Raw genomic sequence first — 24,398 nt, 5'->3', positions numbered from 1 at the left:
AAATTAGAAACATAGCGGCTACAATATCATAACATGTTTTAAAATATTTCTTAATTTTTATTTTATTGCCCTCTAACGACACGATAGAAAACAGAAATATTATCAGTCATCGCGTTTACTTCTCGTAATGGCTGTTTCTGTAACTAGTTTAAATTCATGTACAATGGTTGCAGAAAAAGAACAGGTAATAGCAAATTGTTTTAAATATATAAGTAAGACGATACGACATAATATTTTAGAGATAATCATTATAATTCACAATGTTTAATCAGTGTCAGTTTTACTACATTTTTATACAAATAATATTGTTCAGTTGATTCAGAATCAGTCATGTCAGTAATACTGTTGGTGTTAGTATTGCTACTCTTACTAATACTATCAGTAGGCATCCTAGTCAAGCGTCGTCCTCAAAGTGGGACTTAGGTTTGTTTTCTGTTAAAACTGTATTTCTTAGTTGTTGAACTTTTAAATCCGTGTGATACCTTGGCTTATGGTAAAACATTTCTTGCACTTTTAACTATAGATATGATTTAAGAATGAACTAACGACAGGGAATACCTACATCCAAAAGAAGTTTAGAGTGTATTTACTGGTATTTTGATTGTAACTCAAAGAGGTAATTATCCTTATTATAGTTAACTAATTAAGCTTCATTAGGAATATCGTTTACAAGTTTTGCTCATTATTTAAGAAATATCATTAAGTCACTGGAATTTGGAAAGGGTTCAGAGGAAGACTGAATGATTCTAGAGTGAAGCAGGATAATAAACATTGAGTGAAAATATGTTAAAGCAGTTTGAAACTTTATCCATGCGAGTTTAATGTTGTTCTATAATAGTGGATTTGAACTTTTATTTTAGAGAGGACAAAAGTTTAAAATTGGTAAACAGGCATGCTACTTTAGTTACGGAAGTTTGATTTTTTTTAACAAGGTGCAGACATATTAGACATGTTGCTGTTGGCAGTTGAGAAAGCCAACATTCAACAGGAGCATATAAGGAGAGTCAGTGATTTACTGAGTGATAATGGGTGGGTTTAAATTTCCATTTTCCTAAATGTGGGTGTGCATGAACAGTCTTAAAAGACCAAGTATTCCTAAATGTATGCACTTTATGTTGCAGTACAATTTGTATATCTTGAAAACTGAATGGGTAATAATAAATGTAATAATTATATTGGTGGAAATCAAGTGAACAGGATCTTTGTGTAGGGTAGAAAATTTCTGTAAATTAGGCTATTTTATTTTTTGAACAGGGTGCCTTTGAAATATATTGCTTTCAAGGGTTGTATGTACAACAGGATTGAGAGAGTAGAGGTCTTGAAAGCATCCAGACATTCAAGACTGAATACAAATAGATGGGTGTGTGATAAATTAAATGGGACAAATGTGATAGGCTAAGGGCCACATGTTGTCTCTCGGATGTTATGATCACATCCTTGAATTAATGTAGTTATATCTGGTCTCTCAAGATATATCTAGTCAAGTTATATCTGGTCTCACATTTAAAACATTAATATAATTAAAACAAGTAATTCAGTTTTCTAGTTTTAAAAACTGAATGCTCATCATATGATGGGAAATTATAATTTTTCTTCTGAAAATACATCAAAATAAATGTTTTATGAGCATGTTTTCTAAAATTATATTAATGTGCAGACAGAGAATGACTGTCCTATTTTTAGTATTTCTTGAAACATTTTTTATGTGTATTTGGTTATCTTCAATTAGTATTGCTTGATTAGCACTTTGGCTTCTGTGAATTTTTAAATTGTGTTAAAATTTTCTACTTTAAATCCTCACAGAATTAAAGATGAGAAAAGACTTTCCTACTTGGTCAACTGTATTACCTTGCAAATCATTGTGATAGTAAAGGGAGTGTATTTTATTATGAATTTTGGGTCTTGTGTTTGGACTGTCTTTTGGTTTTGACTTTACCCCATTGAACTGAAGGAGAATACTTCAGTTTGAGCATTCAAAATTGAAATATGCTGCATTTAAACATTCAAGATATTATAGAGTTGTATCTGAGGGTTCAGATTGTACCACATTTAGTGGTGGTGTAATAGTGTGCTTCCTTGACAATGAAGTAAACAATAAATTAGGAGAATTTCAGCCAATCATTATGATTATAAAATGGGGTAACACGATCAAGATTCTATCAGCAGTCCAGACAAAATAAACATAGTCATCTAGATGTCGAAGATTGACACAGAGATCAAACAGTTACCAGACAAAAACTAATACAAAAACATCATCAGTGAGCCTACAGAAAAGACATACTCATCAGTAGAACACTGAACTGATTTAAGAAACAAAACTTAACAAGAAACTAGCCTAAGACTTAAGAATCAAAGACAATTTTTCATCCCAGTTTTATGTACTACTTAAGGTACACAAACCTAATATACCTTTTAAGCCTATTGTCAGAGCTATAAGTTCACCTTGCCATTGATTTGATACACTTACGCTATCTCCACTATGAAGGAATATCAAACATCATAATCACAACTAAACAGATATTATAGAATGACCATTAGTAATCAGCTGTCATGCTGATGTTCCACCTCCTCTCCATTTCCCTGTTGTCTTGTGAAATCTTTTTCCTTGTTCTTTGTTGACAGTACTGAGATTTTTAGGGAAATATTCAATTATTTGAGTGTAAGAAATGATCTTTTGAGCTCATGTTACAATCCAATTCTTTGAAATTATTGAGTATATTGTTGACAGTATCATTGAGTCTTGGGTCCTTGTTGTAATATCATTGAGACTTTGGTCCTTGTTGTTTTCTAAAAGTTTGTCAATAACATCTTTAAAGACAACTCATATTTTATTCAGCTTTTCTCGACATCACTGATTATAACTTTCCTCATCGTCCTTTCAAACTGTTGATTCAAAATCACCTTCCTAATTTGATGCCCAACAAAAATCCCTTTACATTTTGCTTCTGAAAGATCTCATAATTGTCCTCATGGATACTTGAAACAGTCCCCATCTTTGTTTAAGGTTTCTTACAAACTGCTTCATCAGGTCCAGTTTTATGTGAAGTTGGTGAAAATTTGGCAAATTAGAATTTGCCAAGGGTATTTGAGTGGAATGTAAAAACAGGAACAAGTGTTTTCAATGCGTAACTGGGCAAGAATGGAAACCCTGGAAATCGAGGTAACTACAGTTTCAGTGGAAGTAAGTATTGTATGAAATATATTTTCAGTTTAGGAAAATGTTAACTTTTTCTAAGCAATTCTTGAAAGTTTGAGCTAATATGGGTAAAGAAAATGTTTTTTTTTGTGTTTATAAATGTTTAATAATGATCTTATGTTTATCTGCTACAGTATAAAGGAATTGGTACTTCACAATCTTAAAGAACTTTTGAGTTTTTTTTTACAGAATTTTGAGACAACTTTGGGTGAAATGTTTAGAAATAATTATCAGCTAGCTGAAATATATTAAATATTGAAAGGAGCTACAAGAACAGGAAGTTGTAAACTGGTTAAACATGCAAGTTGTCCAAAATTTCACACTTGATACATTTTAGTATGAAAAGGTGAAGGGGTATGTTCAAGAAAATGGCACTTTCTAGAGAACATTGTGTTGTATAAATATCTGTCATATAGTGATTCTGTTATGTTAACCATCACAGAAAACACAGCAATTTTTCAATAAAATTGGCCCAAAGAATAAAACATTTTATTTCTGTTTATACAGACTTTTGTAGGGAATAAACATTGCAGATGCTGTGGTGTTTCAGTCGTAATTACCCATGGCACAGTATTTTATAAGGCGTCATGACATCTTATAAAACAATGTCAGGTTATGGTGTATGATTTCTTCATATTTTGATGATATGAAAAATAAACCAGCAGTATGAAACCTCAGTTTGCATAACCATACCCTTGACAATTTCAAAATAATTGTTTTGAAGAAGGTTGCTGTAAACAAATATGCCTGTAAATTACAAGAAAACAAAACTTTGATCTGAGGACTTTCTACCCCAGTGGGTAAATGAACTTTTAGTTTCTTGTAACATTTCTTGCTTTAGTTTTCACCCATGCTTAAATTGTTTTATACAGTGAATTATGTATCTGTCTAATCATTTTTCAAAACTAATGCATATATGGTCATATATATACAGGGAGAGTTATGTGTGTGTTTATATCTATAAAACTTCCTGTTGTTTCTGTTGTTTGTAAGCATTGTTATACACTTTCATTTGTTATATTGTCATGTGGCTTTCGATTTAGAATGTTTCTGTTTATGGATTTACTGTTCAGTTAGTGATACCTGAAGAAGGGCATATATATATATATACACACACACATACACACACAAGTTAAGTAAATTAAAACAAAATCAAAAGGAAGGACTGTTAAAAACATCAAACACAGACTTCTGACTAATTATATTAGTGAATTATAACCAAGCTGAAACAAAAATAAAATAAAAAATGCACCACCAATTGAAAAGATCCCAGGGTATAAGCTATAATGTAGGATTATAAAATGACCCTCAGTTTTGGAGGTGACTGCAAAAGTAGAACCCACATTTTGGTGGGGACAGATACCTCATCTATCAGTCTTGACGTGCATTCACCAGTCTTATGTAAAAAAATAAAGTAAAAGAATAGCAATAAATATTAAAATAAAAATAATATATAAAGAAACAGAAGTTAGGAGAGCAAAATGTGGGTGTTGAAGCCCACAACATCCCACATTTATATCACCTTTCAGTGTCTTCAGACAGTTGTCTGACAGTTGCAAAATAAAAATAAGGTACTACCATATATCAATCATGTTATATTTCTAATTCTGTATATTTCTCTGACTTGAACAATCTAGTTACATTCTATCAATATCTGATCAAGGGTGTTGAATTATTTGTGATAACATTTTCCTTTTTATAAAGCCATTTGAAACAGTGTGTGAAAACTGTTTGCTTTTTGTGTCAGGAAGATTCATATGTTAAATTAATTATGAAATAAAGAGAAGTTTTATGCTTTGTATATCACCAGGTAAGAATTAAAAAAATTGATTTGTTGTTTTATCTTCATCAACATATTTTCGTATTCATGGTCTCATATCCAGTAACATTTCATTTTTGACACTTCACAAATTTGATACAGCTCTAGTTTCAAGTAACCATAACATAGCATCTTATAAAACAGTTTTGTGTTTGTTATATAGATGGAAGTAGATGATGTTTCCAAGGGAGAAGGATTGAAGCAATACTCGTCACAAAATTGAAGAACTTCAGGTATTGAGTGTAATACTAAAACTTCAGGTATTGAGTGTAATACTAAAATATTTTATTGTAATCATTTCAAATGAACTTAAACCCATTTTCAAAAATTCATATATGTCCCATGCAAAGAATCATATCAAAGCGTTCACATATTTCTCTTGTATAAAAAGTTATTTTTATTTTGTAGTCATATAGTATATATTTTCTTTTCTAAATATTTTATTGTGATTAATATTTAGTAAGGTCCAAACTTCATGTTTCACAATTTTTCAAATTTAGGAAGTGTAAATATATTCCTTAAATTTCTTGTCACTGTTTACTTTTGAAAACAGTGATGTCCAATCAAGTTAGATTTGTATCTCATGAAATAATATTTTGCTCTAAAAGAATAACATGTTTTTCAAAAATGTTGATTTCAAAAAATTTGCTTCAGAAGGATTTTGATTTTTAAAACTGTTTTGTTAATCTTCATGCTCCAGGTATTTTTAACTGTGCATGGCACAAACTTTTAGTGTCTTACATTCAAAACTTTATTAAAATACTTTTTATTTATGGTATACCAATTAGTATAATATAAAATTTTAGCTAATAATCAATATTTTAATAGTATATAAGTTTGAAGATCTTAATGTTAAGAAACATTATATAAAAAAACCCTGTATTTTCACTAGTGTGACATCTTTCAGCTGGATATCTATTTGATCCACCACCTTTCCACTAAGTATGAAATTCAATATAAAATACTGCTACTGAAAAAAACAATTTTTAGAGCTTTAAATGTTTTTTTTGGTTACAGTGCTATCAAATCAGGCCTTTCCTGCCACACCCACTTGTCACATTCTCTTTAAGGATTTAACAGTACTCTCTTACATATAATTATATGTTACCTATAATGAACTGAGAGACAGTTTTCATCTATCATATGACATATTGTATTCTGTTTTTACCAGATAAACATCAATTTCGCTTATGATAGAATTTCTGTTCCCATGGGAATCACAGTGGCTAACTTGGATGAAGTAACTGTAATTTAAAAAACAGATCTCTTTAGGTTCGTTAATATTTGATTAGGTAAAATGAACAATATAATAAAAATGTTTGACGAGGCATGGATGTGAGCAGCTTGTAGTTGTTTGTGGGTAATATAATTTAATAAGATAATGTGAGCTGCACATTCCCTAAGTAATTTACAACTTATAATGGTTAGACAGTTCAAAGGGCAAACAAAAGGGCAATAACATAATATTTAATTAGAAATAAGTGTATATTGTTATGAGCTCAAAGCTACTTGGGATAAATGAATGTAGTTTCATGTTAGAGTTGAAATTCATTACGGAAAGAATAAAGGGTAATTTGTTTTAATTTTCTTTTCTGTGGTTCTGAGGTCAGTCAATATGACCAATCTCATTTTGAAATTGATAGAAAAAATAATAGATAAAATTTAAAGTTATCCTGAAAAAACATGGAGCGTATTTAGGAGGTTTTAAGGATTACATGAGGGCAATTTGAGATTTTTGAGATGAAGAAAGTGTTTTTAATCTTGACATGAAAATTATTTTCCTACAGATTTATTTGAAACAAGTCCTCAATGTATTGATGGACAAATCTTTATTTTTTGAAAAAATACTTTAACAAAAAAATATGAAAGACTGGTATATTTTGTAAAGATATACAAAGTATAATGAAAGTTAAAAGTATTAAATCTGTAAAGATTTTAAACAAGTACAAAGAGTTCACATTGTTGGTCAAATTGATTGAGCCTGTATTGAGAGAGTTAAAAGGATTTTGAATAGATAATGTTTAAAATGAATAAATAATGCAGGTAATATTTTGCTTTATAAAAAAATATATTTAGTTTGATCAAAAACGACATTTTTTTTGGAAAGGAAACAACAGTTTCCTTTTTTTTTATTTGGGATTGTAATTGGAAATATAGATCATTCCAATTTATAACCTTTAGGTACATCATGCAAAACTTGTTTACATCATCTATGTGTCACACTATTCTACTACTGTAAATGATTGTGCCACCTACTAACAGTCTGGACGTTTGTTTATTTCAAAAACAAAATGCCAAATAGTAATAGTCAGCAATGAACTACTCAACATTTGTTAGATTCTTTGGCATAACAAGATTTGTTGAGTAGTTCACTGCTGACTCTCTCTATTTGGCATTTGAGTATTCAGTTATTGGATGCTTAAAATTTTACACAGTTTGAGAATAGATAAATATTAGTTTGTTTTGATCATACTGGATACAGTGGCTGATGAATGCACTGGGTTTTGTAATTGATATTTTATAACTTCTCCAGTGATAATTTATAACTTCATTAATAATATATGGTGCATGAATTTTAAAGTGGTTACATTATTATGTTATCACTGAGTAAACCGAACAATGATTTAACTTAGAGTTTAAAACAAATCATTTTGGTTGGTCATCATTTATATTGAAAATTAAAATGTCTGAAATAAGATACTGATGATAAGAATTATCAGACAAGAATTATGTCTGAAGTCACTGAGATAGTATTGTTTTGATTTATAACTTAAAGTAATTGAAATGTGAATAGTATCAGGGATTATTAATAATTAGTAGTATCTTATGCCAGTTTGTGGTCATGAATGGAATTTGTGGTTTATTCATCAGTTTCAGATTTTATATCTTTTATTACTGGGTGTTCTCAGTAACTTGTGTAAAACTTTGGTTCCAATAAAATAGTTTTGTTACAGATGCACATGCCTCTTTACAGCTTCAATGATTTAGTTGCAAAATTTATCATTTGGGCAACTTTACAATTTTATAAGGTGTACATGCCTTAGAATTAAATTTCTTTAAACTGCAGACTAAACTGTGATCCACTGCCTTTGTGATGAAACTTAATTAACCCTCTCAGTCTGGGTCTCTTCATTTTAATGAACCTTGCAACCATTGTGTAACCGTTAAAATATACATACCATAACTTTTAGTGTAGTAAGTATCTTTATGAAACTTGGTAATCTTTTGGAAAGTATTAAAGTTTGTTTTTTTTTACACAAAAATTCTGATTCTTCAAATAAGTATATTTTTACTGAAGATGTGTCTGTGTCTGAGTGCAAGGTGATTTTTATGCTAACATTAATAATACCATGTTTTTTTCAACTTAGTTTGTAGATTTCATTTGAATAAACTTGAAAACCCTCCAAATGTGTGCCTGATAGAAACTCGCTTATTCACACAGAAAGCTTCTTTTCTCTTGAGTTCTCACATTCTGCCAAAGAGATTTGTAAACCACCAGCTTCACTAAAACTCTTTCAGAGTTAAGTAATTGGGGTGTCCTGTAGTATACACTAGGGTCTTGTTGTACAGTAATATACTGTACTGCAGGTTTGGATATAACTAAGATAGCTCTTGGCTCTTAAATATTTTAGTAGGCCTACTAGCAGCACTGGCTCCTTGGGATCTATGTACAATCATGGAACTTGAGAGAAAAAAAGGTATGTTTTATGGCTTCTTACTCATTATAATTAGTAAAGCTATTACTATTTGTGATACTTGTTTTGCTAAGTACAAAATCCAACTTTAAACCTAAGAAATATATGCAAGGTGAGAAAAGAATCGTCATGCACTTCTAAGAAAAACACGTGGAAGAAGTCAACCAGTCAAAATCTGGACCTTGAGAGAGTTTTATGTGCTTGATTTATGCAACAAAGAGCAGGAGGAATGGAAGTATCCAGACCTATAATCCATGCCTGTGAATCATTGGAGACTATAAAGCAGACTAAATTAACTGACTTTTGAAGAAATGATTTGTGTTGCATTATTACAGTGGACATATGATGTTTTGTGTTCAGCATTGTATTGTTGACATTGTACTTTGGGTGAATATGTGTGTATTTCTAATATTTTCCAGCACTTTTTCCATTGTGATTTTATAAATCTTGTGTAAATATTTGAGATTCTTGTATATATTTAATTAGATTATGTCTTTATTACTTATGATTTGTTAATAAATTGTTTGCAATTTGTATATAAGATTCATAGTTGTTTGTATGTTATTTAGATTTTGTTGCAGTAGTTGATACATTTTACTTCTGTCATAATTTGGCATTGTTCACATGGTTCAGCAATCAGCATGGGGCTGGGCTCTGTTTTTTTTACCTTGGGTTCCTTCATACAGTGATTTACCTTTAAGGTGGTCATGGATTTTGGCTCCAATCATTGGTGTTATAACAGGATTCAAGTGTATTCTGGTTTCATCTTGGCCTCAGATCTCATGATATGAAGACCTCTTATTGTCGACCCAGTGGTTAGTTCTTCTTAACCAGTGAGAATTCTTTATGGTCCACTACCCAGGTTACTGAGAGCTGGTAAATGGCAAGGTTCTGCCATGTTCCACTTAATGAAGGAGGGTGAATTTATGTAGGGGAGATCTAGAAGATGTGCCTAGATATATGTAAGTGTCTCTATCTAGAAAGGTCTTTTTACTGGAAACAAGGAGTGATCATTAAACCCTATAATTAAAAGTTGGTAAGTGCTAGTCATTGCAGTGAGCAGAAACACCACTTTGGTACTGACTTTTTTCATGACAGTCCATGGAATGGGTATGGTTTGGATTGAATATGTAACATAGGTAGATAGAGAAATCCCATGAAAAACCCTCAAGTGGTCTTGTGGAACATTCCATCTTAGAGTGGGCACATATAGAGATAAGGCAGGTGGTATGGGCACTTTGAATTATCCTGACTTGATGAGTATATGTTGGAAAGCAAACCTAGTCATTTATGTGATCCTATATTAAATAAGTGTTAAGTAGGGAAATGTAAGAATGCTTACCTGTTTTTCAAGGTGAAAAACTGATTGAAGTAAAACTGTTGTTGGAAGCCTAAACTTCTGTGGAGATGATACAGCCAGCTGAGTGGTAGTCCTTGTCAGTCTTGGGAAGAGACATTAAAGAGCTTACATTCATCCATCCCCAAAGTGAATGGATGATCAGGCAGATTCATCCTGAAGGGTGGAAGGAGAAACAATTTGGAAGTAATAGAGGATCCAAAGAATGAAAAGGACAGTTATTGGAGCCTCTAAAGAAATAAGAGTATGACAAACAACAAATGAACCATACTGAATACTGGAATGTCTGATGTCAGATGAGCATAGAAAAGTCATTCAGTAAGAATGGGTATAGGAGAAAGGTGTAACCCCAAACCATGTTACAGAAGGCCAGAGAAAGGAGAACTGTCCAGAATAAAGGAGAAGGTAAGTGCAGTTTAAGAGAATTTGAGAAAAAAACATGGAATAGATGCTTGATTGACTGCAACTACATGCAAGTTAAGAGATTGTGTGTCCAGGGTGATGGTACATTGAATAAGTTAAGAGATTTTAAGGTTTTGGACAAGAGTGGGGTGAACTACAGTCAGATTCCATTCAGGCAAAGAGGAGGACAGCAAGGTATTTGTATAAGGAAGAAAGAGAAAGAGGCATAAAGGACCAGTAAAGAAATTATCCTCTGGCATTGGGATTGGAGAAAGGTGGCACAAACACTGCCCAAAGTCCATGGTGAAAATGTCAGGCAAACAACAGTAGAACACACTTAAAAAAGAAGAAGGAATATGTGACATATCAGGATGGTCAGAGGAGAAATTGTGAAAGGAGACTAACAGTGATAAATACATCATGTTGGAAGAGGAAGGTCAACAGGTGTGACAGTAGGTTAGTAAAGAAGAGCAATGGATAGGATAAATCCTACATGTGAAGATGAGGGATGTCATTCTTTGATGAAAAAACAACATGAAGTTGAATCAGAAAGGATGGTATGTAAGGAATGGAAAGGTGGCTTGGTCAAGAGAGGATGGATGATGGAAACCTCTATTGTGATTGCTAGAGAGGACCACCAGAAGGATCCTGCAAGGGATGTACCAAGTCAAAGTAAGGATCAGAAGAAGGAGACAGTGGAGATGACAGGCCTGATGTAAAAGATAGCACCAGACCTAACTGAGGGTATAGGTAGCGAGATTGAGATAAAGGAGACCAGAAGGGGAGATTGGTTTTAAGGGGTGTGGCAAAGGCAATTATTTGGGAGTAGTAAGTAGATAGTAGAGCAATAGAGGATGTGTAAATAGAGGAACCATATCGTATGTAGGACATGGTATCATCAAGAAAGACAGTGAGTGTGGAACACAATCACTCATGAAATGCATCCCAAGAGAATGAGCACAAAGAAGATCCAAATTCAGGAAACAAAGGGGCTTGGACTTTATGTCCAGGCCTGTTTGCTTCCTGAATTTGGACAAGACAGTAGATGTGACCAAATGGATCAGAGCTAATTTGACCCATAAGGAAGGAAAAGAATTTGGGGATGCTTGATGGATAGCAAGCAGATGGAAAGCATGATAAATATAGAATGCCTCTCAAGGGATGAAGAGCCCAGTGCAAGACTGTCACCCAATTTTGAGAGAGGAAGCATCTGTAAATAGGTGAAGGTCCAGATTTGAAGGAGGTAAGGAAATACCAGAGGTGATAGGTAGAAAGGTTTAGCCACCAAGCCATATCTCAAAAGAGAAGGAAGGAGGTGAAACCTTAAAAGGTTCCATTTGTTGAACAAATTTTAAGATTTAGTAGGCCAGTGGAAGAAGGTTAAGCACAACTGAGACAAGATGAAGGAAATTACTTGGGAACTGAGAACTGAGACTGTGATGAGGGAAGTTTATGGACTACTTTAAATATTTGAAATCCTGATGAGGTAGGGAAGAGAAGTTGGGAGCTGTATGGATGGGAACAGGTGAAAAGAAGTCTATCAACATAAAATTTATTCCAGACCCAGGATAGAATGTGAAGAAGTCTGGGAAAACCCCTCATAATGTGAAGGAGTATGAAGAGCAATGGTAGAGGAGGTAAAATGAGTCATAGGAGCAAAAAGTAGAGATCTGGATTGCCAAGGAAGATCATGAGGAGATCACAGAAGGGCTACTAACATGGTGAAGGGAGGAGAGGTACTGAGAAAGGGTAGTAATAAATTCATGAAGATGAGAAAAGTGAGGAATAGGGGCAGTGAGGTTGATTCCTCAAACTGGTAAAGGTAGCTCTAAAGAACAGCCAACCACTTGTGTGCAGGTTCCCAGTTCTCTAACAACAAACAAACAACAATAAATCCCAAGATACAACAAACTACAAAATCTTATACTGCTGCATACCATATGTTCCTGACATCAGCAAAAAATAACCAACATTTGGAAAACAGTTGCAACAAAACACAACATTCCAGTAAACACCAGATTTATTCAAAACCAGGTACAAAACTGTAGTCCATAAAATGTAAAAAGTACACTGACAAACACAACACCAACATAATTTATAAAATACAATTCAAGAACTGCCATGACTTCTATATTGGAGAAACAAGCAGAAAAAATGAAACTAGATTTAAAAAAAAAAATCATAGAAAACACCCAGATAATAAGTAGGGAAACAAATATAAACAGATGCAAAATCAAAGAAGCCCTACTTATACAATAGCTAAAATCAATATACAGGAACACATTTACATCTATACAAATTAATAACCTAACATCCACCTGCAACACCCCTACAATCCTGTATCTGTTTATACTCTCATCCCTAAGATGTGTCCGTCAATGGTCGCATTCAAACTCTCTCTTTCTTAACTTGAAGATGACGTAGGAATATCGAAATGTTCTCTCCCTATTAGTAAAAGTGGTAATACCCATACCAGCCATTCTGAGATGCAGGTTCTCACTTTGTCATGGCCACATTACACACATCCATGTGATATTTCAAGTTCTTTGACTTACCCTTTCTTTCCACTTGGGTGAAAAGTATATCCTAGTCTGCATGAGATGTAGTCTTCTATGTTTGTGCACTTTTGTAACTCCTGCCATCAGATGTCACACTCCATAGGTTTTCTCTTTAGACTCTCTGAAGGAAACCCATCTAGGTACATTAGAGACAACTGTATTAATTAAAGTGTGGGAAAACTATAACTTGATGTAATGTGTCAGGCCTGAACCATTCTTCAGGTGGTGTCTGTTTAAGTAGTATATATATATAGAACACATTTGAATATCATTAGAAAAAAGTAACAAGAGGCTTTCCTTCAGACACTTTCTGAAGGAAACTCATCTAGGTTTAATATTTGCAATGACCCTTCAACATTTTCCTGGTATGAAAATATATTCCTGATAGATGCCCTCCTTCTTCACACTTCCAGTGCCTATTATATTTTCTTGCCTTTTCTGTTGGGGTAGTTACTGTACATTAAGGTTGTCGTTTCTTCCTTTTGGTGAAGGGCTATTGATGGATTGTGATGTCATTATAAACCAGAAATGTTCATGCTAAACATGTGAATTTTGGTGGAAGTTAGTACAAGGCTAGTTCCTTGTAAATCACATTGACAGATGTGAAGGAAATAGCAGTTATGTTTGGGGAAATACATTTTCTGTTTTGGAAAATGTTGACTTTTAACATATGGCTTCTTTAATTAAGCCTGTTTTTATTTGGCATACTGTAGGTCACTTGGAGGATTTTGCCATTTTTTTATCTCCAAGAGCTCAACTGTTCATCCTTGCACCATTATTGATACACAAGCTCCAATCAACCTTGATAGAGCTGAACACTAACACTTGGGTGCAATCTACTGGACAATATTCAAGCAGAAGCACTGACTGTGGCTGCAGTATCCTGTGGGTGAACCTTGCAGTAGCATATACCCTTGTGATGGCACACTTTATGTGTGGATGTAATCTAATGTTTCATAGATTGTGTGGAAAGATCTGCATATTCCTGCCTACTCATTAAAGATCAGTGTGGTTGTCTCATATTCTTGTCTTGTGTATGTGGCTGGCTATGAACTCTTTAATTGCAGTTAATTTGTCATGGGGAAGGCACTTAAGTTGCACCATCTATCAATGGAATTACTACTGTACTTATTACTGTTGCAGACTTTGTCATTATTGGCTGGTTTAAAGTGATGAATCCTAAGCATGTCATGACAGATGGAATTTCCCTAAGAGTGACAATCTCTTACTTCCAGATGCTGTCACATAAGGTGATTTTGAACTCTCTCAGTAAGCTTGTCAATCAAGATATTCTCCTTGTCTACAAAGGCTGTTGCCAGATATGTCTTTTCATATATTTCAGATTGGTTTTCCCAATAGAACTAACATATGCTGACCCTAAAAGGGTATATAAATAATTTGCATAGAAGATGTAGGACAAGTTTTAAGAAAGAAGAAAAGCACTAGATACAATGTTAGTGAAGTAAACTGTAATTTGATACAATGCTTCAGGCTTACTCTTCTTCAGGTGGTGTCTGTTTAAGTAGTGTATGTAGAATACATTCAAATGTCATTAAAAAAAAGTAACAATAGGAGAAAGTGTAAGACATGGTTTGAAGTGTGACATAACAATATTGGCAAATGAACTGTTGTAAAGAAATGACATAAATGAAAGAGAAGTAGGAGGAAGGTGTGTGAAACATATAACACTAGTATGTGAGAGGGCAATTGTGGGAAAAGTTGGAAGATGTCAAAAGCAAAGTAACAAAAAATAAACACTTCTCATTTAAACCAAGCAGAGAAATTTTGATCCTCTTATTCAGATTTTTATCAGTTTCCAGGAAGATTCCCGATTTGTACATTAAGTACTTTAACATTTTTGGCATGTGTATTGACAACAGGACTGAACTTGATAATTTTATATATTCCCTCTCAGCCTTTAACTCTTCTTTAAACTTAACCTGGCACATGTCTACCAGTCAATTGTCATTTCTTGACATAGAAATCATCATTAAAAATAACAAGCTTTCAGTGTTGTTCATGGTAAGAATATGGACTTTTATTCTCACTTACATTTTGATTTTTGTCACCTCTTCACCAATTTATATTCAAATCTTTACACATTTGATGGTCTCATCTCCAAGTCTGAAGAAATTGTATTGATTTTCTGATCTGCATCTAAAAGATCATTTATCACATATGATGTGGTTGTTCACTGTCTGATTTTTAAGTTCAAAAGGATTTTTTGGGTCCATGGGCCTAACAAGGTCTCTTGAGTAGCCCACTGTTGGATGTTTAAGCTTTTCAGTGTTTCTTGATTAAAGTTTGAGTTAATTGATTACCTATGAGAAGCAATTACATCAATTAGTGTCATCTAAACTAGAAATTTAATCAAAGTGTCGGGAAGTGTCTGCTGCATACCTATTTTGCTTTGTGAACTACTTGTACACATTGTCACTTGAGAAATACCATTGTAACTGATTAATGGAGCTGTTGATCAACTTGTTAAGAAATGTCACATTGCAACTCTTGACTTGGGATATATTGAGTAGCATATTAATTGTTACTTAATCTTTGTAGAATCTGATGAACATTCTAATAAATATCTCACTCATGAGTGCTCAAGCTCAGCAGGACATCTTGAGAAGCATGCTGTGGAGTTTTTTAGACCAGGGGTTCCCAACCTTTTGGCACTCGCTACCCCTTACCTAAAAGTTTAAAACCCATGTGACCCCCTACTTAGGGCTTACTATCAGCAGCTTAATTTTTCTTTTATTTTCTGTGAAGGAGAGGGAAAGAAACATCTAAAAAAAATATTTAAAAATTCTGTAATTATTTATTAGCAAATTAAATCACATTGGTCCAACCTGAATTCACAAAAAGAACATATATTTCTTAAAATAATATTAACATAGGTTTGAACAGCTATCCAACCCAGCTAGTGAGATGCCTGATGTTGCATTTCAGCAGCAAGCTTTGAAATTCGTGGCCAAGCGTTTGTTAGAGCCAGTCTCATGTCATCTCCAACATCCAATCTGATTCTATTCTTTGTTTTTATATTGACAAGAGTGGAAAATCCTGCCTCACACGGAGTAGGTAGAAGCAAATGGAACAAGGACACGTAAAGCTATCATGCTGACTTTGGAGTATGACTGATACGTAGTGCACCAGAACTGAGTCACGGATTTCACCTTGAAGAGATCACGAGCTGAAGAGTCGTTCCTTAGATCCAGAAATTCATCTTGGATATCATCTGGGATGCTGGATACATCAAGTTCAGTACAAAATGGGTTCCTTACCAGGGTCTCCTGTTCCTGTGATAGCTCAGGAAGTAGCGCTTCGACTTCCTTTTCTAGAGACTGAAGATATTCAGTAATCTCATCCTTGAGGAACTGATCCAGTTGGATCTGAGATTCATCCATCACTCCACAAAGTTTTTCAAACATAGCGATGTTTCCAAGATTGGTTTTCCGAAACAAAGGCCCAATGACTATCTTGAAAAAGGAGAACATGTGTTTCCCTTCCTTGAAGCTTCAAATTGAGCTTGTTCAGCTGGTCAAAAATGTCGGCGAGGTACGCAACCCCTTTATTCCATGCTTCATCTTCGAAGTGAGCTACAAGATTTTTCCTTTCTTGAGTCTCCAGGAATAGCTATATTTCATCTTTCATTTCAAAGACACAATTAATAACGTTTCCTTTCGACAACCAACATACTGCTGTGTAGAAGAGAAGGACTTCGTGGTCAGCATTCATGTCTTTGCATAGTTCTTTGAACAGGCGAGTGTTGAGTGCTTGAGTCTTCACACAATTTACAATTTTAATTACAGATTCAAGTACTTCCTGCAAAGAGGCAGGGAGAGTCTTACTGGCGAAATCATATCGATGAATCATGCAGTGGATGCCCTTTGCTTGAGCTGCTAGCTTCTTCACTCTCGACTGGAATCCTGATTTTGATCCCAGCATAGCCGGTGCCCCATCCTTACAAACCCCACACACGATTTCCCATTGAAGATCTTCGTCTTGAAAAAAGGTTGAAACTTTTCCCATGACATCATCAGCTTTTATTGTGGTTTCAAGTGCACTGCAGAATAAGAATTCGTCTTTGATGTCACCTGAATTAATGTATCTCACGAAAACAAGCAACTGAGAACATGAACTTACATCTGTTGACTCGTCAAGCTGAAAGGAGAACAAAGGGGAACCCTTGATTTCAGTCAAAACCTGTTCCTTCACATCCATAGACATTTTAGAAATGAACCTCTGTATAGTATTATTTGACAGGGATACTTGCTGCATCTTCTTTGCACTGGCTTCTCCAAGAATAAGATTTACTGCTTTCATCATGCAGGGTTTAAGAAGTGTTTCTCCAATCGTGTGAGGCTTTTTTTGTTTAGCAATTTCGAATGCAATCTCATATGAAGCTTCCACTACGGTTGCAATCTGCTGCTGAAACGACCCACTTCTATCGATTCTTTGGCTTTTAAGACACTGTTCATGCCGTTTGAAGAAATCCAAACCCTTCTTTGCGTGTTCTGGATGTTTCAAAACACACTGTGGTTTCTCGATGCCGTCGTTGGCGAGCACAGTGGTGAAGCCAATGTTGAGGTAGCATTCTGAGTATCTGCGCCGTTTAGCCAAGGACACAACTCACCTCTACTGCTTACTTATCTCCTTGTTAAAATAAAATAAAAATGTTGAATAATGAACGCTTTGGCAACTGTAGATCTTACACTGACTACTTGTAGGGGGTGCAGGTAGAGTTATGATGGGGTAAGTTTTGGGAGAGAAGGGAGCGTGGCCAGTCGCGCGATTCGTCATCCACCAATCAGCAACGGACGTGTGACTCGTGTCGACAGCGAGCACACACACACACTTAATCACAGCTAAACAGACACACAAGCATACGTACATGCGCGTGCACTCACATACTCGCTACTCACTAGTACACACATACATACAGTTGCAGACATACACATTCACACAGGCACATTCACTCACATGCACGCATACATACACCCATAATATCACCTAATGACATTGAACTAACGTAGCACACGTTTTGCTTTGCACCGAAACAAAAAAATGTAAGAGCATGAAAATGTAATTGATGAAATAAAATTAATGTTATCCCAAGCTACTTCTAACAAGGCTATGCGACTCCCCTGCCAAGGCTTTGCGACCCCCCTGCCAAGGCATGGCAACCCCTGTTTTAGACACACTAGGCTCCATAAAGTAGCCAAACACATCAGGATTTGTAAAGTATCTCATTATTGGATTCTTAATATTGTTGGAATCTGTTGGCAATTAAGCACAATGACTTTTATTTAGTAGCTCACTGTGAAGGTCACTAGGATTTTTTTTTACCAATGTGATAACATTTTTGTTAGACACTTCAAATTCTGTTATCTTTTCAAGGTCAGCAGCAATTGTGAAATAGGTCTATGACATTTTATGGACCCTCATAACTACAGTTTGAATCTTCTTTGTTTCTATTTAATATTACAGCTCCCTTCCCTGCTTACAATGTAAAAAAACAACAATAAAAATTTCATTATTGAATTATCAAACAGTCTTATATGGAATTACAGCAGGATTTCAGTGAAGATATGAACAGAATCTAAGGAATGCATTTATAAATGAAAAAATGGACAATATATTTTCAAGAGGTGAATAGGTTGTTTTTGGGATGGTCAGAAACTTTGATATGAATTGATAAGTGGATTAGTTTGTTTTGTGGCAAAAGTTTTGCAGAAGTAAAAGTAGAAAATGTTTTTTTCTTCATCAATTACACTAAAGAAATGACAGAATATCAATTACACTAAAGAAATGACAGAATATCAATTACACTAAAGAAATGACAGAATATCAATTACACTAAAGAAATGACAGAATATCAATTACACTAAAGAAATGACAGAATATCAATTACAATTTGTTTTCTGAGCAAAATTTATTCAAATATAGTTAGAATTAACAGATACAGTGAACTTCAAAATTTACCTCTGACAAAAATTTAATCACATGGCAAATAAATATTCAAAGCCAGAGGAAACAATGTCTTCAGAGCTCAGACATAATAATTTACAATTAAGCTACCTTTTAAATCCTGAATTTTGTATGTTAAAATATATGAAACACTCAGTGCATTCTTTAATGAAACAATAAAAGATTTGTTCACTTATCACTGCTATCAGTCACCTGTTCTAACAAAACTGTGTAAACTTGTAAATATTTACTGAGTTTTGATCATTCACTGTTTTCTAGTAAAGAAAAAACCTCTAACATGAAACTTGAGGTTTTGTTTACAAATAAAACATGTATCATATTTTAAAAAATAACTTGTCTATTAGTTTTTAAGCTAGCAAATCATTGCATTTTTTTGAAAGTAAGGTAAAGGTTAAGTTTAGAAAAAAAGTATTATATTATTTTTAAACAAAACCCTTAACATTATTTAATGACTTAAATTTACTTTGGTACATGAAAACTGTTGTGGCATTGCACCAGATTTATCATTCAGTATTATACAATGGAACAACCATTTGAAAATTGTTATAGATTTCTTTAGGTGATTAAATTATGAGTTAAAATAGCCTTAAAACTTCATAATATGATATGCACACAGTCATCAGAAGAGGCCTTACTGTATTTTTTTGGTTTGCTGACTCAACATTTTTTGATAAGCCTTCCAGTGGACAAAACGGGAGAGAGTATGGCAAATCAAAGAATATGATGATAATAGTTAGGCTACAGATTATATTCTCATATTTACTTGTGGTTAAAATAAGCCTTTAATACCATCTTTCAGGCTTGTTATTCCAGATAATTTGTTGTTTTACATGTTTTATAAGCCTTTTTACAATAGAGGTGTTAATGTTTGAATGTTTAAACATTATCCAAAGTGTCAGATATTTTGGACTTTGTTTAATTTATTAAACATTAAGACTGTGCAAGTCAAGTATGAAAAAACTAAAGGTTGCATAGTGGTTGTTTTATTGTTTACTTTTATCACTTGGCATTACTTCACAGATTAGGATATTTGTATTTCACCTTCACCTTGCACAGTGGTGTTGGAAGAAATTGCAAAGTGGGGGTTGCATATTTTACAAAGAGAGATTAGAGGCACGCCACCCTCACTATAAAATTAATATAATAGTATGATTTAGTGTCAAATATGTTAAAGTGAGACTACTGTGGTACCTTCAGTTCCAATGCATCTGATGCTTTTGTAAAAATGACACTTTGCCACTCGTATTTGTATAAATTCTTTATATTGCTCTAATTATTACTAGTAATAAATTATAAATTGAACTAAATAGGTATTAGTACTAAATTGAATGTAAGACTGTGACAGACAAGAAAAATATATGAATGGCTATAAATGTTTCGATAAATAAAACGCATCAACAAACAGTTGTTTTACAGTTATAGCAATTAATGTCAAACAATAGTTTAATCTCAATTGAAATTATTTTTAGACACATAAGCATAATCTTCCTCTGCACAGAAATACAAGAAACTGATGTGAAATTGAAGAGGTTAGCTGAGCCTTGTTTATTTAGGTGCTTTTTTTTTCCTTCAAAAATAGATTAAAAACTAGAAATTAGGCTTTTCTCTGCATAGCTTAATTATAAGATAAACCATGCCAAAATTAAGCATCCTGCTTAGTGTGGAGAATGGGGGAACAGCTTTGCTAATAATGCTATCATACCATTTGTGTAATAAAGTGATAATTGCTCACTGTCTAATCAATATAGGCCATTATTGTATCCCAGATGCAATTATTTTTGTTATTTCACTATTTTGTGTATATTTATAGAATATACAGAAATATGCAGTATGTGTGTGTGTGTGTGTGTGTATAAAGTGATTTGTATTAAAAACAAATTGCAATTTATCAGTGAGTTTTTCAAAAATGTTTTAGCATGTTATCTCTTATCTTCACTCCTAGTTGACAATTAAGTTGATGTGAACTTTAGGTATTCTATCTGTAACCTTGCAGTTACTGAAATATTTTGTAACAAATCATGTGAAATGAATAATTGTAGCAATATTTATTGGGCTAACAAGTTTATTGCTGAAGTTAAAACCTGGTATATTTCAATATTCTTCAAGTAACCTAAACTTAAAATGAATGAAGAAAAACTGGAATAAATGTATTTTGAGTTTTAACCTGATTTTACAAAGTTTGCAAACCATATTGTAAAGAAGAATAAAAGCAGAAAATGTATTGAGTTGGTATAATTTTTTTGCATTAACAAGTAATAATGTTTTATTTATACAATAATATGACACCAGTTAACTTTTGAAAATTTACTTGTGTAACAGTATTTACCCTGTAACCAACTTTTTAGTATTTTATACAGGAAAGAATAGATATACACTATGATAATATAGTATTTTGGATTAGTCTGAACTTCCAATTTTGAAGTAACCTATGGGAGTCAAAATTAAGTAATTTTGTACTGTAATTAAGCAGTTTTGAAGCTTATATTTTTATTTTTGTAATATGATTGACATATAAATAAAGAGGTTAACAAGCATTTCATACTTCACTCACAGTTTGAAGTTTCACTTAATTGAGACATCAAAAATTAAAGAAAAAATGTTTCTACACAAATTTAACATTTAGACAATAAAACATCAATTATTCAACAAGCTTATATTAAAAGAGCTGCAGATGCCCAAAACAATACCAGCTTTGTTAAAAACAAATATAAGATAGTCTATAGAGTTTGTAGAGACATGGAAAAAGATATGAAAATTTACCATGGTAATATTTACTTGTTCATATTACTGAAATAGTAACCCTTATAACCGAAACGCTTTCAAGAGGTGGACCTTTTGAAAGTTCATGGGTTATAAGGATTTTTATTTCAGTTTTATCAAGATTTCTTGGACCTTTGCATTCCTAGCACATCATGAATATACTTGTTTATATTGTTGTCCTTGCTTAAAAATAACCATTTATTGGCTGAGGTGTTAACTGGATTGCTGTAGACTCTAGCTGTGTTTCAAAAAGACAAATAAACTGGTTTTCTTGGCCATTTTATGCTCTTAAATGGCTACTATGTTTTTTTTCGAACCAAGATTTCAAGAAGGTTGGTTGTGTCTTTAATCTGCTAAAGTTTCATGTTTTTAAAAAAAATCTAAATACAGCTTCATTATTAAGCTTAAGTTATAATGGTATCAGTATAGTTAGTTATAGTTTTATGGTTTTAAGTTATTCAAGTGCATATATATACAACTTAAAACAATTTTGTTTGATATCCTCCATGTGTGAAATTTTAACCCTTAACAGCTTATGTCCAGCAGCAACTAAGAATAAAGGTCACAGCAAGAAAAGATAATTGTTTGTTTTAATTTTTGACTTATTATTGTATATGTTATAAAAATATACTTAATAATGTATTAATAATGTATGAAATGTGATTGTATAATAATAATGTATTAATAATGTATGAAATGTGATTGTATAATAATAATGTATTAATAATGTATGAAATGTGATTGTATAATAATAATGTATGAAATGTGATTGTATAATAATAATGTATTAATAATGTATGAAATGTGATTGTATAATAATAATGTATGAAATGTGATTGTATAATAATAATGTATTAATAATGTATGAAATGTGATTGTATAATAATAATGTATTAATAATGTATGAAATATGATTGTATAATGTAAAATATTGCTATGACTGGAAAGACTAAAGGTCAGTTTTATGGTACTGGACATGTAATGAGGGCATGTGCACCTTGTTAATACAAGGTCAGTATAATAAAAAATAATAAATATATATGTACAGATATTTTATGAGACTTAAGCTACTTAGATTAAACATTTGTATTTTCATGTTTTTATATATAATCATTTTAGCATGAAAAAGTGTAGTTTATATTTCCTGATTTTTTATAATTGTTATGAGGTTGGTCAGGTGACAAGCCTCACATAGTTAGAGTACAGAAAATAACAAAATATAAAGTTTTACTGAACACAAATGTTTGAAACATGTTTAGGTTTTGAGATTACACAATTAATATTTGAGATTTTTGGGACAAAGAATAGCTTTTTAATCAACATAAAATTGCTTTGCACTAAGACTAGAAACAGACTATTTTCACAAAGAAATCTTTAGTAAATATATATCATTTAAAAATTGATTTTTTTTCTGTACAAAGTATTTTTAATCTTCACTAAAATCTATTAAATTCTTTGAATATATTTATTCTGTATCAAAAATTATATTACAAATATTTAACAAGTGCAAATGTATAAATGGATGTGTGTATATTATACCAAGCTTATAGCAAAAGGATTAAATAAAAACTGACATTTATTTGTTTTGATGCTACATAAAAGAGTGAGAAAGTCTGATTACTTTTATTTATTTCTGAAAAAAAAATTAAGGAGTGTCATTCCCCTATAGAACTCTGCCTACTTATAGAACAATAAATAATACAGCTGTTAATATGTTTAAAAAAAAAGGGATCAGGATAATTTAATCCCTCTGTACCTTCTCCCTTAAATCCATGTCTGCTCATACAATATTTAAAGAACACCAAGTTATTAATTTCTCAGAATGAAGGGGCTTTAGACCTCTAGACCACCCTTCATAAATCATTGTCATCTTTTTAGTAAATAGTTATTAACTTCTGAACAAAATGGACAGAAATTGTTACAGTTTTATAGGCTCTTTTGCTACATCTGCTTCTGCTTATACAAAAATAAATGTATGGTTATTAGTTCATGTAAAAACAGTGATGATCAGATAAGGTCCAAATTCCCTCATCTAGATCTATGTCTTTTTATAGAATATTAAATAATACATTTACTCAATTAGAAACTCAACACAATGTAAACAAACAAAAAACAGTAAATTTAGGCTAACATTTAAGTAGACAAGGAGTTGGTAGTGGGTTCTGCCAAACCAGTTGTCCTCCTCCAAGCCAGTAGTACAAAATTTGTGATAATGGGAAAAAAAACCTCAGTAGTTGTACAATAACAGAGGCACAGTGAGAAAGTTTAGTAATAACAGGAATTGAAGCTAAGATTCACATCATGAGGCAACCATTATTCCATTATGTTGATTTGTGCTTAATAACAAATGGACATAATGGGAATATTTTAATTTCTTAACAAGGTTAAAATATACTCTTCAATAAAAAGAAACGCAAAAGGCAAAATATGAGACAAATTGTTAAGTTTATTCCAGGTAGTTCTGTATGACGTGTGAAACTTTGCACATTCACTGCTGAACATCCAAAGTCTACAAAGGCGAAGTCCACGCTCACTAGTTGAAGTTTAACGTCACTCAACGTCAATAACGAGTATGCCCCCCGTGAGCATCAATAACTGCTTGGCATCTCCTGCCCATGTAAGGGAT

General features: G+C 32.8%; 1 protein-coding gene and 1 pseudogene across 4 annotated transcripts in view; both read left to right on the top strand.

Moving 5' to 3' along the window:
• Positions 1-1,399, top strand: part of LOC143254438 (dnaJ homolog subfamily C member 16-like) — a 60,134-nt pseudogene extending 58,735 nt beyond the window's left edge.
• Positions 1-24,398, top strand: part of LOC143251916 (26S proteasome regulatory subunit 8) — a 291,595-nt gene that overhangs the window by 217,511 nt on the left and 49,686 nt on the right. For 2 of the 4 annotated variants that reach the window (XM_076503282.1, XM_076503281.1), the window contains exons 1-2: positions 64-184; positions 5,179-5,248. The exons of the other annotated variants lie outside the window; for them this stretch is intronic. The gene's annotated coding sequence lies outside the window, so the exon portion shown is untranslated. Of the gene's footprint in view, positions 1-63; positions 185-5,178; positions 5,249-24,398 lie in introns of those variants that run through there. 4 annotated transcript variants of the gene reach the window in all.

Source organism: Tachypleus tridentatus, chromosome 6 (assembly GCF_004210375.1).
Source record: "Tachypleus tridentatus isolate NWPU-2018 chromosome 6, ASM421037v1, whole genome shotgun sequence".
In the NCBI taxonomy this organism is placed as follows: domain Eukaryota; kingdom Metazoa; phylum Arthropoda; class Merostomata; order Xiphosura; family Limulidae; genus Tachypleus; species Tachypleus tridentatus.
The sequence above is the reverse complement of the archived record's forward strand: the minus strand, read 5'-3'. Positions and strand labels throughout refer to the sequence as shown.